A 13364-nucleotide genomic window follows, 5' to 3' on the forward strand; every position below is an offset into this window, starting at 1 on the left:
AAATTTGGTTTTCTTTTAATATCTTGAAAACTACTGAACGGGTTCACACTAAATAACAAAAAGAATGCTTTTGGGACCAAGAGCTACATTTCTACCAAATGTTATGTAATTCCGTGTAGTAGTTCAGGCAGTAGTCATGTTCAAAATGTTTTTGGCCCCCACTTTTCTCTGCCCCTGCTTGACAGATCACCCCAAAATTTTCCATACACAACTAGAATGACCAGTACACTTTTTAAAAAAAAAGTTTGTGAAGATTTGTCAATCAGCCCTAAAGATATAGGCAAGTCAAAAAACGCTTTTCCTATGCAAACATTGTCCTAACTAATCTACTGGCAACTTTTATTTTTCAGTTCAGTGAATATACATATATTCCCTGAACTGATAAAACAAAAATTTAAATGGAGATATATATGAGGATGATAGGGAGATTTTAACGTATGTAAAAAAAAATCTTAGAAATTCACTGTAAAAGGACTAACATTTAAAAAAAACAGAGAAATTCACCAGTTATACGTAACTGACCTTAGCATAAATTGCACCACCATAGATTTCAGATGTCATCAAAACAAAACACAGAGGTTACTGCTGAGTCTATCGATCTCGAGTCAATCAGCAGGACAGCAGTAGACACACAGACAAATTAGGCTGGATGCAACAGGATATCTCTGTTTGCATTCATAATTTGGTGTGAGACAGGACACAAACACTGGTGCAAACAAGTGTGAGATTTTCTGCCAACATATCTGCTAGAGTCATGTCCATAGATTATAGAGTTGGTACACCCTGGTTATGGTCATGATCATTTATGGTTAGTGTAAAAAGGGCGCCTCTGGAGTGCTGATGGAGTCTGTTGCAAAGCTTTCTTTTGTAGCATTGCTTAACTCTCAGAAGGCCGTCTTGTAGGCATTGGCAAATTCACCAATGACTTTTTGAGGTCCTCGTCTGATGCACTTCCTTGGAGGCACATCCACCTATTGGTTTTCGTCTCTGGAGCAGCATCAAGTTCATTTCTTACTTAGGGAAGTCTCTTTGGCATGGACCGAAGGGGGTTGCATGAGGTCTGCGCTGAGGCTGCATGATTGTGCCCATCATTAGGATGCTGCAAGACTGCCAAGGAAACACTGTATGATCACTCTTACAGCACCAGGGTAGATGGGTCATGGCCTCGGCATGCATCAGTCAAAAGGATGGGGATGTAGATGGGGTATTCAGATAGTCGATGTTTGATTGCTGCTTCAGTGTGTCAGAACGCTTTGTGGCTTTTGATGTTTTTATGCCAGTCTCCACTCCAATTGCAGGATGCTCCACAGACGGAAGCGGTGATGGACTTAGCAAGGACTAACATGATGGTGGAGTCAGTACGGTGAATCTGTACAACAGGTGTTGTTAACTTGCCTTCATAGTTGCTTGTATTATTCGTTGGTTTGTTGACGGTTTTAATGATGGTGATCAGATGGCTCAGTCTGAATCTGGGTGTGGCTTAAACTTGGTTCAACTTCTGTACCTCGCTAAGTCATCGCCGTTCCACATCAGAGACTCGCTTGTGTGGGTAGATGCACTCACATTCATTGGTATTACTCAGTAACAGGTCAAATTCCAGGTCAGGCCCCACCTAATATTCTCTCCTTCAACGCTTGGTCAGATGTAGGGTTTCAGCACACAAAACAAGAGGATAGAGAGGTACCTCTCCTTTTCCATTCTCCCTAATTCTAATGCATACACACAAAAAAGAGAAAAAAAGAGGACATTAATATTCAATCAAATCAAGAATACCACATTGGAAAAACGTACTGTTCTTAAAAAATGCCTTCACTCACTAAAAGTGGTATGAGTCACAGACTGGCCACCTGTTTTAAGATTGGGGAAGGGCGCCACCTACGGGCAACGAACAATACTGTCCCAAGCTGTGTGCGAAATCACATTAAGGAAATTAACAAAAGTTATGAATGCATAACGAAAATGAAGCAGGGAGCTGCCTAATAGAGTGCTTTCTCACTTCCCACCTTTCATGTGTTTTGCGAGGCAAATCTGTTCTACACATTACCCCCAAAACACTGAAACCCCGCCTACTCAGAGTCACTACCCTCATAAAGAAGACTCCTAGAAAGCTCTCAGAGGCCAACTAGCGCTCCGTGAAACTGCACCTGTTCACATCACACTAATCATGCTAGAGAGCCCCATCATTCATTGCTCCCAGATGGAGGTCAAGGGTGGCCAGATTTGAGGACTACTTTCTAGCAACCAGTGCCCTTCTTTTGCATTTATCTGGGGATGACGTCCACAAAATGTTTCGAACCCTGGCCGGTGTTCTGTAATATTTTGTATCCCTGGCATCAGTAGAGTCTCAGAGAGGCTGGCAGGGTTGGAGGGGCGTCAGTGGCATATCAGACTCTTCTTGACAAGCAGCCACTCATCCCCAAACCTCTCAGCCCTGACAAATTATTGCTCAGCCTAGGAAATCACACCGTTTCCCTTCAGAATATTTATTCTGTGTCATACAAAAGTCACAGCCAGCATGAAGGCTGGACAGCGGATGGTAGAAAGGATCCGGAGTGCTTTCACATGACCATATCCAGGTAGAAACTCATATGTGCTCTGCAGACACGCACAGTGCTTATTTTGTAAAATAATAAGTGTCAGGGGTCTGACTAGGAGGCCACTGCAGCTTACACCGCCCATCGACCCTGATATCACTGCCGAAACAACTACTAACCATCTCTCTCGTCTGCAAGTGCGACAGTTCAGATTATTCCAGGTTCCCAATGCTAAAAGAATGGCTGGGGAGGCAGGTATTAATAATTTTTAATGTATATTGTAGTCATTACTGCTCATCTCTAAATTAGGTGAGCAGTGTCACCATGTGGCAGACTGTCCAAAGTGCATGTTGATACTTAAGTGCCGGTGCTGAGCACTGGAAACCACAGGCTCAAATTAAGCACTGGACGGCAGCATTCAAAGATGGTAGCATTGGTTGAAACCACAGGTCTGCCTTTAATGCAAAGGCTGACTGCCTTCACAGAGTGGTCAGGGAGCCCTCCACGGGAGGGTGAAGTGGGTGATGGCACCCAGCTCTGGGTCTGATGCCTGTTCACACCAGGGTTCCGTGAGTCACCCAAGTCCTGAGAGGCTCCCTGGGGGGACATGACTCTGAACCATTCCATCTATGGGGCACAGAAAGTGCGGGCAAAACTTTGGCCTGCGCCAATGCACACATTCATGACATGGCCGTTGGGGCACTTTGGTATCACAGAGGGGACCACAGACGCATGCACACCACTTTTGCCACAAGGATCTTGTCAATAAAGGAGAATTACTGATGGAGTATGATTCTAGATATGGATGTGGCTCTGGCAGAGGTGATGGTAACTTCGAGGACTGTATAGCAGTGTCATAAGGGAGTGTGAGATTCCGAAGGTTTATGGCCACTAGGACCACATACAGAAGAGTTTCAGTGGTGTGTGGGAGGCGGCTAGGGCTGCTGGTCCCGAAAGGCTGGGTGGCTCTAGAAAGGAATGCTGGGGGAATTGAATTCCTGCAAAGTTTGCAAGAGTGGGTTGGTGCCTGAGTGGCGGACTGGAGACTGTAATGTGGTCATGGAAGGTCCTGTACCCAGAGGGGTGGACGTGGACCGCCTATTGTATATATACCCAGGTGACCTGAATGTCTTAATTAGGGGGAGGGGTTTTGGTTTGAATAAAAGAGTCCTGGTGTGACCAGGAAGGTGAGCAGACTACTTCCGGTGTCCTGTTTCTAATTACCGATATATAACATATTGCCGACGAAGGCGAGTGGTGTTCCCGCGTGTCCTGCTCCTGTTTTTCCTGGTGGTTTTGCCTCTTTCTGCTGCTACTGCCGGTGGTGTTGTGTGGAGTTTCCCTGTTTTTTCGGGTTTTGCTCTGCTGTGCTCTCCACTTTGCCTCGGCTGCTTCGGCTGCTTCCAGGGGGCGTGGCCTGCTGGTGACGTGCTGAGTGTTGGAGAAAGCCAGGTGGTTCACTGCATCAGGAGGCGTCCTGCTGCTGTTTGCTGGTGCGGGGGACGGAGCTGCCTTGTAGTGTCCCAGCCGGCTTTTGGTGTTGCTGATGCCAGGTGTCCTGCTGGGTATGGAGGTTGCTCCTCTTCGCTGTTTGGGCACAGGGCGCCTGTGAATCGGGTGGGAGCACGGCCCTGTGGAGGTGCTCCTGACGTCTTCGCTATTTGCACTACTGGGGCCCCGCCACGGTGTGTAGGGGTGCATGGATGTATCTCTTCTGGCAATATCGGCTGTGGACTTAGCTGGTGTGGAACTTTGTGTGCCTGGCAGGTGATCTGGGTTTCTGGGTTCCCTTTTGCCGGTACCTGACCTGTGTGGTGTGTCCAGCACGGTGGTGCCATGTCGGCCATCCCTCCTGTGGAGGATTTCTTGGTGAACGGACCTCCGTCTGCCAAGGCGGCCCGATGGAAAGAATGGGTGGACCGTTTGGAGACTTATTTTGATGCAATTGACTTGGAGGAGGAGTGACGGCGTCCAATGCTACTGCATTTGTCGGGAGCGGCTATTCATCGTTTAGGGGGGTCGGTGGTTGAAGGTGGACCATCATGCACTTATGGAACTTTGAACCAGGCCCTTACTGCACATTTTAAACCACTAGCTAATCCGGATTATGAGCGATTTCTACTGCGTCAGGCCCAGCAGTTACCGGAGGAGTCCGTGGATACATTCTAAGCCCGTCTGCGTGAGTTGGCCAGTACTTGTACGCTGTCTGATGCTCGGAATGAGATCAGAGCCCAGTTTATACAGGGCTGTTCTTCCAGTAAATTGCGTGAAGCTATAATGCAGGTGCCAGGTATGTCGATGGCTAATATGTTGACCCCGGGCAGGTCTAAAGAACTTTCCAAGGTGCGAGCAGCTCATATGGAGGCGGCACTCCAGAAGGTGGTGAAAGTTGAGCCGGTGAATGTTGTCTCGGCTTGGGTCCCTGACAGGAGGAAACAGCTGCATCAGGGGATAGTGGAACGGATCCGGCATTGTTATGGTTGTGGGGGTCCTTTTCCTCATGAAGGGACATGTCCTGCAGTTGGGAAGAGATGTTCCACTTGTAACAAGCTTAACCATTTTGCGAAGATGTGTCGTTCTGCCCCTGCCCGTGGTTCCACTCCTGGATCATCTGGTCAGGTGTATGTTGCTGCTCAGTTGCCGGCCGATGGAGACATGGATGATGATGATGTGGAGGGAACCATACATGCCATTCATGCTTTGCAACCTGGAGGTCATGTGAGGAAGGTATCCCTAAGTGCCATATGATGGTGGGTGGTCACCAGGTGCCTGCTTTGATTGACACCGGTGCCTCAATAAATGTAATGGCTCAATCGATGATGCTGACATTGCCAGTTTCTCCCATTCTGACTTCGACTACTACAAAGGTTTTTGCCTATGGATCCTCTGAACCCCTTTCTCTGGCGGGTGTTTTTACCGCTGATGTGGTACATGGCTCTCATGTGATACGGACAAGGATATATGTCACAACAGGGGTCATGGAATGTTGTTGAGTTGTCGGACAGCAGAAAGTCTACAATTAGGTGCCTTTGCTTTGAGTGTGCATCAATGGAATGTGGAGGAGTTATTGGCCCAGTTTTTATCTCTGTTTGATGGGATTGGCTGTTTAAAAGATCGTATGATCAAACTACATATTGATGATTCCATCCAGCCAGTCGCTTTACGCCATAGGAGAGTGGCTTTCCATCTTCGGCCGAAGGTAGAAGCAGAACTGGTGAAGTTGGAAATGGCGGACATTATTGAACTGGTGGATGGTCCCACTCCCTGGGTATCCCCTATTGTGGTGGCTCGTAAACCTAAGCAGTCTGCATTTGTGTGGATATGCGGATATCTAATCTTGCGATCAAACGTGAGAGGCACCTCACCCCTACCGTGGACGATATTGTGGTGGAGGTGAGTGGGTCACGTTGGTTTTCTAAGATGGATCTTCGTGCTGGTTATCATCAGCTGTTGCTTGACCCCGCTTCCCGTGCAATTACTACATTCTCGACGCACGCACGTGGGTTTGCGGAGGTATAAGCGTTTGAGTTTTGGAGTCTCCAGTGCTGCAAAAGTCTTTCTGGATACCATACGGGGGTTTTTCTCTGGCTTGGATGGTGTGATTAATGTCAGGGACGACATTCTGGTGCATGCCCCTACTTTGGATGAGCATTTCTGTCGTCTTAAGGGTGTGTTTCAGTGTTTGGTGGACAGTGGACTCACACTTCATAAAGAGAAATGTGAATTTCTGAAGACTAACATCTTGGTCTTTGGGTATCGTTTTTCACAGGAGGGTGTGTCACCGGATCCCATGAAGGCGTGCTCCCTGCAGCTTACATGGACTTTTGCCTTTCTCCCTGCTTACCTGGGACCTCTCGCCCACCGCCGGCAATCTCTTTCCGGTCTCCCCCGCCGCTGCTGCACTTCACCACCTGTGCGCGGCCGCCGAGGGGGGAGACCAAAACATCCAGCGCTGACTCCGCCCACCACAGGATTTGGCGCTAGGCGGCGCATCATAAGGGGTACAGAGTTCCCGCGTCGCGGGACGCGCGGGGTCGCGGGCCTAGCCAAGCTAAGCCCAAGCAAAGGGCGGGCCGTCTGACGCCGTCAGAGGCCGGAGGAGGCTGGGCCGGGCCCCCTCTCTTGGCCCTATTATCAGTACTAAAGGAAAAAAAGGTGCTGTAACCCAAATTAATGATTTTGCGTTGTTAGATAGCACCGCCCAATACTCCATATTTATCCATAAGGAAGTTACCTTAGAATCCTTGTTTTTTTCAACTGAATATAGTGCCTGCCTTGGAATCCCTATATTGACAATCAGGACGCAGCTTTGTGGACTTTGTGGACACTCATAAGCCAATAGATTGCATCGGTCTAATTCAGCATTAATGGGGAGTTAACCTAAATTTCCCAATTTATATGTTTATGCTTGTTTGATAATCCATGATCAAGTGATTAACCCTTACCCTGAGGCTGCAGGCTGCTGGATTTTGGACACACCGGATTGCGTACTTCTGACCCCACCCAAGAGGATTCCTCGCTCCTGAGGCTGCTGTAGCTGCAAGTGTTGGAAGCGCTGCCAGCGCTTTAAACCTCGCCGGACCCGCTTCGCGGGTCCCGCAGCGCCGTGTTCTTGGAGGCGCCTGACAGCGTGGGTCTGCTGTTGCTGTGGAGGAGGAGCAGGCAGGGCAGAGTGTCGGCGGGGCTGCGAGCAGGCAGGGACTCCAGTGTCCAGGAGCCCCTGCGCGCCCATTGAACACACCTGGGCTGCTCTCCCCGCTGGACACGCCCCCCGCCTGATTGTTGAAAAAGCCGGCAAACGAACTAATCTTTGGAACCCTTACCCTGAGGCTGCAGGCTGCTGGATTTTGGACACACCGGATTGCGGACTTCTGACCCCACCCAAGAGGATTCCTCGCTCCTGAGGCTGCTGTAGCTGCAAGTGTTGGAAGCGCTGCCAGCGCTTTAAACCTCGCCGGACCTGCTTCGCGGGTCCCGCAGCGCCGTGTGCTTGAAGGCGCCTGACAGCGTGGGTCTGCTGTTGCTGTGGAGGAGGAGCAGGCAGGGCAGAGTGTCGGCTTGGGCTGCGAGCAGGCAGGGACTCCAGTGTCCAGGAGCCCCTGCGCGCCCATTGAACACACCTGGGCTGCTCTCCCCGCTGGACACACCCCCCTGTCCTCCCACCAATGGGCTAGCAGTACCAAAGTATAAAGTTGAGTACACTCCCCGCTGAGCGGGAGCGTGCCGGGAGAAGCCCGGGACAAGGGTGGGACCGTCTGTGGCCGAAAGAGGCTGGGCTGGGCCCACACTCTTTCATCTGATTCTTCTCAACTCTAGCTGAACCGAGGAACTGAATACGGATATGCCCTCACCGGCACCATGCGAAACCCCATCAAGGGCGGGGGGAAGCAACACAGGGACGCTGGATACTTATTTTAAATCCGCCAAAGGAGATGGGGGCAAAGAAAACTCCTTGGAGAGGCGCAGGGCGGAGCGTCGTCGCTCAATTGAATCTATGAAAAGTAGACACCTGACCGAGATAATCCCGTATTCCATTTCCCAAGAGGAGGGTACCCCCACTGATAGCCAAAATCTACCAACTCAAGAGGACTTTCCTCTATTACTACGGGAAACCCTAATCACCCCTGGTATTCTGCCTGAAAAGAACATAGAGATCACTCCATCCCTAACATCCAATATGGCAGTGGACTTGGCTACCCAAACCCCCCCGCTGAACAAAAATAAGAAAAGCAAGCCAAAGCAAAGTGTTGTGGTGGACCTGCATGGGCCTCCACCTAGCAAACGCAGAAGGAAGACAAGGGGGGGGGGGGGGGGGGGGCAGGGGAAAACCAAACTATCCCACTTAGATTTTGGAAAAAAACATAAAACCGCACTCCCCCCTGGCAGGGATAATGATATTGTGCATATTGCTACCTCCTCTAAGGATTCAAGTGCTATCACAGCTGCTACCAACAGTGACCTAGTGGCTAATACGTCTAGTATAGCCCCCTCTCTTACACCTCCAGGGAGTATAGAATTCTTACTTCGTTCACTTTTGCAGCCCATCAGTGAAAGCTTGAAAAAATTCGAGATCAGGCTTACCATTTTAGAGGCATCTCTTACCACCCTGAACACCTTAGTTAGTAAGCAATCCAAAAGTGTGGGGCCCAATCCTCCTACAGGTACTTTACCCAACACAGGAGTCTCACAGGGCGCCATCAAAGTTCCTCCCCAGGGCGCTCCCACTGCCCCTCCCTTGCAGCCACTCATGGCTATTTCAGTTCCGGCACCACGAAACAACCTAACCAATATGCCTCCACAGTTAATAGACCCTGCCCCCCAGAGCCTACAGACAGGGACCAACTCTGAGCTCCCCCAAGTTGTTAGCACTTCCTCTCCCTCTCCGGCCCGGCCCGCCCAAAGACCACGGAGACCAGATTTGCCCCCAGAAGCCAACAGGCTAACGGTGGTTTTAGCAGGTGCCCCCCAATTACAAAGAGGAGAAAATGAAGATTTCCAATCCCTGAAGAAAAAAGTCATTAAATGGCTGAATTGGAATCGACCCCTACCACCACAATTTAATAACGAGATTATTATGGTCAGAAGGGTGCCTTGGCTAGGGAAGACGAGAAAAACAATAATAGGGGATTGTATTTTGGTAACCTTCAAAGACCCGGGTACTGTTTTGCACATTTGTAAAGGGGTGAACCGTTCATTGGATTCTACCATTCAGACCCTGCCAATATCCTTTTTCTTTCCTCCTATTCGCATGCACTATGATCTACCGCATGAAGAATGGACAAGGGTGGAACGTAGACACAGACACAAAGATTATGCCCAACGCTCAAATTTTCAGTTACCTGACACACCCTATTTTCATTTTAACCGCTTTAACTGCTTGAACGGTCTGGACGGGGTCGACTGACTGCCCACTAACAACCCTGTGACTCTGGACAATGGCTCCTGCAGACTCCCTGAGCCCTCTGGGCTTACTGTTGGCAATGTTCTTGAACCACCGACTGATTCAGCGTCTGAAACCGTCTCCGCCCACCCCTCTGACACGACAACTGACACCCCTGAACAATTGAGATTAATTTGGTGGAATGTTGCCGGATTGGCTAACAAACTGGCCGACCCATACTGGGCAAATTACATTGAGACTGGAGACGTTTGTATGTTTCAGGAAACCTGGGCAAGAGAAGACTATGGGCACCAAGGGTATCAGTCATTTTTTATCCCAGCAAGGTGGGAGGGCAAAGGTCGGCCGTCAGGCGGGCTCACAACCTGGGTTGCATCCCACCTAGGCTGTGAGGCAACTCGGTTACCGGCCACCTCTGATGATATTCTTGTGGTTTTACTATCCTGGCCAAACCAAGCTAAACTTGTTTTAATTAACATCTATTCCAGGCCAGTGGGAATTGCCAAGGAATCACCTACCATAGATGAACTCACGAACTATCTATCTGAGCTGCCAAGTGACTTATCCTATGTGGTGGGAGGGGATTTTAATTCTCACTTTGAGCCATTGCCAGGTCTTCTAGAGGGGTTCCCAATGGAAGAAGAGGCTAGATGGTCAGTGCCCACGATAGAAGCTCCCCCCCGAAGGCATGGACTCCACTTGCATTACAAATCACAGCCCTCACCCTAAAGTTTGGAATTAGAGCCTGTAATGGGCGATTGAGATCTGACATACCCAGCAGAACCACCTATAATAGAGTGGGAAGAGAGTCTCGCTTGGATTATGTCTTGGCCCGAATAGTGAAGTGGCCAACCATCCGGGACTTTAGGGTAACGGAAAGGTTAGATAGTGACCATAATGCACTTGAGCTCGATCTTGTTCACCCTGGCCTCCAGACTCCCACGACGTCTTTGGAGGGGAGCAAACCTGAACTTCTCCTGGAAAATAGCAGGAGAAGAATCAGGTGGGAACATCTGGTCACAAGTAAGGAGAAACTTCCTAGGCTCTATGACGGGATAATTCCCATCTTGGAAATTGTGGGGGACTTGGATACCGAGGTGAATAATAAAGGCTCACAGGCTAAATTATATAAGGCTCATGAGGACCTCATAAAAGCTGCGGCCCCTAATCTCTTTAGTAACACACGGAATTCAAGTAGGGGGCGGCAACGTAAATCCTCATGGTACAACTCAGCCTGTAGAAGGGCAAAAGGGGAACTCCTTAGATCTATCAAGGAGGGTCCAGGGGGGGACAACCTAAGAGAAATCAGACGGGCCTATAAAAAACTTGTTGCCCACGCTAAAGCTGAATGGGAGGAAAACCAATGGGAAGAACTTACTAAGGCCCTAGCGATCAAAGACCACCGACTGTTTTGGAGGATAGTGAGTGGGGGGTCGTAAAATCTCCAATCGGCAATTGAGCCAAACATCGCACCAGGGCTGTGGCAGGCACATTTTCAGTCCCTCTATAGCTCTGAGCCGGGAGAATCTATCACGGACACCGGGGTTGGTTGGCCAGATTATGAGGGGGATCCGATAACTCTGGGCGAGGTTACTGCTGCTATAGCAGGACTCACCTCGGGAAACGTGCCGGGATTGGATGGCCTACCCGGGGACCTGTTTAAACAGGAGCCCATCGTTTGGGCCCCCTACCTTGCCGCTCTGTTTAACGGAGTTCTTAGCGGCATGGAGATCCCTAGTACTTGGCTGGGGGCGGAGGTGGTGCCCATATTCAAAAAGGGCTCGCCTCTCCTCCCAGCCAACTACAGACCCATCAGTTTAATTGATGTAGCACAGAAACTGTTTGCCAGGGTATTGCTGAATCGGCTCCAGGACTGGGCGGAAGAGGTGGGTGTCCTTAGTCCCTATCAGGCGGGATTTAGGAAGGGAGTTTCCACAGTGGACCAGGTTTTTAGATTGAACATCATCTATTGGAGGGCAGCAATATTCGAGGGCGGCAGTCTCTACACAATTTTTGTGGATTTACGGGCCGCCTTCGACCTGGTGCCCAGAGGGAAACTCTGGAGCGTCCTGGCAGAGATGGGTGTTCCTCCGGACATCCTATTAATCTTACAGAGACTACACCACAACAACTATGCTCGAGTGAGGTGTGGGAGGTCCGGGGAACTTACTGAAAGATTCCCCGTTGGCCGAGGGGTAAGACAGGGTTGTGTGCTGGCACCGACCCTGTTTTGCCTCTTCGTCAACGGGGTAATCGCCCACCTGAATGCCATTGACTATACCGACTCCCCCAAACTGAATGGCAGCAGGGTGCCGGCAATTATGTTTGCAGATGACACCCTGCTGCTGTCTAAAACCCCTATGGGGATACAGAGGATCCTCGATTCATTTGTGGCCTTCTGCACTGACAGGTGGTTAGAAATTAACGCGGCCAAAACCAAGTTTATGGTTTTGAATCCGAGCCAAAAACTGCGCCCGAACCCGTTATTGGGAGCAGCACGGCTCGAGAGTCTCCACCTTCGAATACCTCGGTGTGACCCTCAATGAAACCATGTCTTGGGGATCCCACCAGAGCAAGGCGAACCTCAAATTGGCACAAACTACAGGGGGCATCGCCCGGATGATGAATGGCTCCTCATACCGTCCGCTGGGGTCGCTTATCCAGATATACAGGGTGCAGGCCAGGGGAGCAACTATGTATGGGGCGGAACTGTGGGGACACACATTCTGTCGTAGTCTGTCATTAACGGAGAATAATTTCATCAGACAGATAGCCGCACTTCCGCCCAGCACCCCGCTCCTCCCCTTGAGGTTAGATCTGGGTCTACGACCAATAGCCGATGAAATAGGTTTGAGACCCATAGCCTTCTGGCGTAGGCTGTGGAGTAGTAACGATCTTGCAGCCTATAGGGCGGAATTGATGGAACTATTGACCCACCCGAAAGCGCTTCGGATCCCCTAGATAAAATACATCCAAAATACTTGTATGGAAATGGGGTTCTCTGACCTATGGACTGATCCTGCTAATGCCGCACTAAATATTTCTAAGAGATTCCTGGCCAATGCATACCATGAACAAAAACTAGCTAGGGCCTTAGATAGCCAGGCTGAAGGGTCACTATCCTCTGTATTTGCACAAAGTAAGGACTTATACAGGTTTGAGGGGGTTTTAGACGCCATTTCCCCCGTGCTTGCCAGAAAGTTGTTGCTCCAATGGAGATACGGCACATTGCCCTTTCAATCTTTTACCAGCTCCTGGTCATCACCTCCCACCATCAAGCAGTGTCTGGCCTGTGATGCCACGGAGGAAACTGATTTACACGTGGCCCTCTTTTGCCCAGCTTACAGGGTTGCGAGGAAGTATTGGCTCCTCCCACTGATTAGGAACATGGGTTGTAGGGAATATGCCCCAATGTATAGGATTTTAAAATCTGATGTTACAGGCCCAACTGTGTTTGCACTGGCAAAATTTCTCACTAACGTCTGGCACACCCGCAACCGTATTTTAAAGACGCTGGCTCCCTCCTAATTTTAATTTTAAAATTCATAGTTTTTAAGGCATTTTTTTAGTAACATGTAACTCCAATGGTTTATATTGTTTAAGTGTGTTGATCTACTGTGATTGTATATGTCTTATTGTTTATCTTTTATGGCCAATGGCCGAAATAAAGATTGGAAAAATGAAATGATTCAGACTGCTCCCGCTCCCACTAATGTGTCAGGTGTGCGGAGTTTTATGGGGATGGTGAACTATTATGGCCATTTTATTTGCAATCTCACTGATCTTACGGCTCCTTTGAGGGACCTTACTAAGGCTAATGTTTCGTGGGATTGGGGCCCAGCACAGGAATGTGCTTTTCAAGCCACAAAGCAGGCTCTTTATGCGGATACCACTTTGGTGTACTTCAATCCTGCACTGGACTCTGAGTTGTC

Source organism: Lissotriton vulgaris, chromosome 3_1 (genome assembly GCF_964263255.1).
Source record: "Lissotriton vulgaris chromosome 3_1, aLisVul1.2, whole genome shotgun sequence".
NCBI classification, from domain to species: Eukaryota; Metazoa; Chordata; class Amphibia; order Caudata; family Salamandridae; genus Lissotriton; species Lissotriton vulgaris.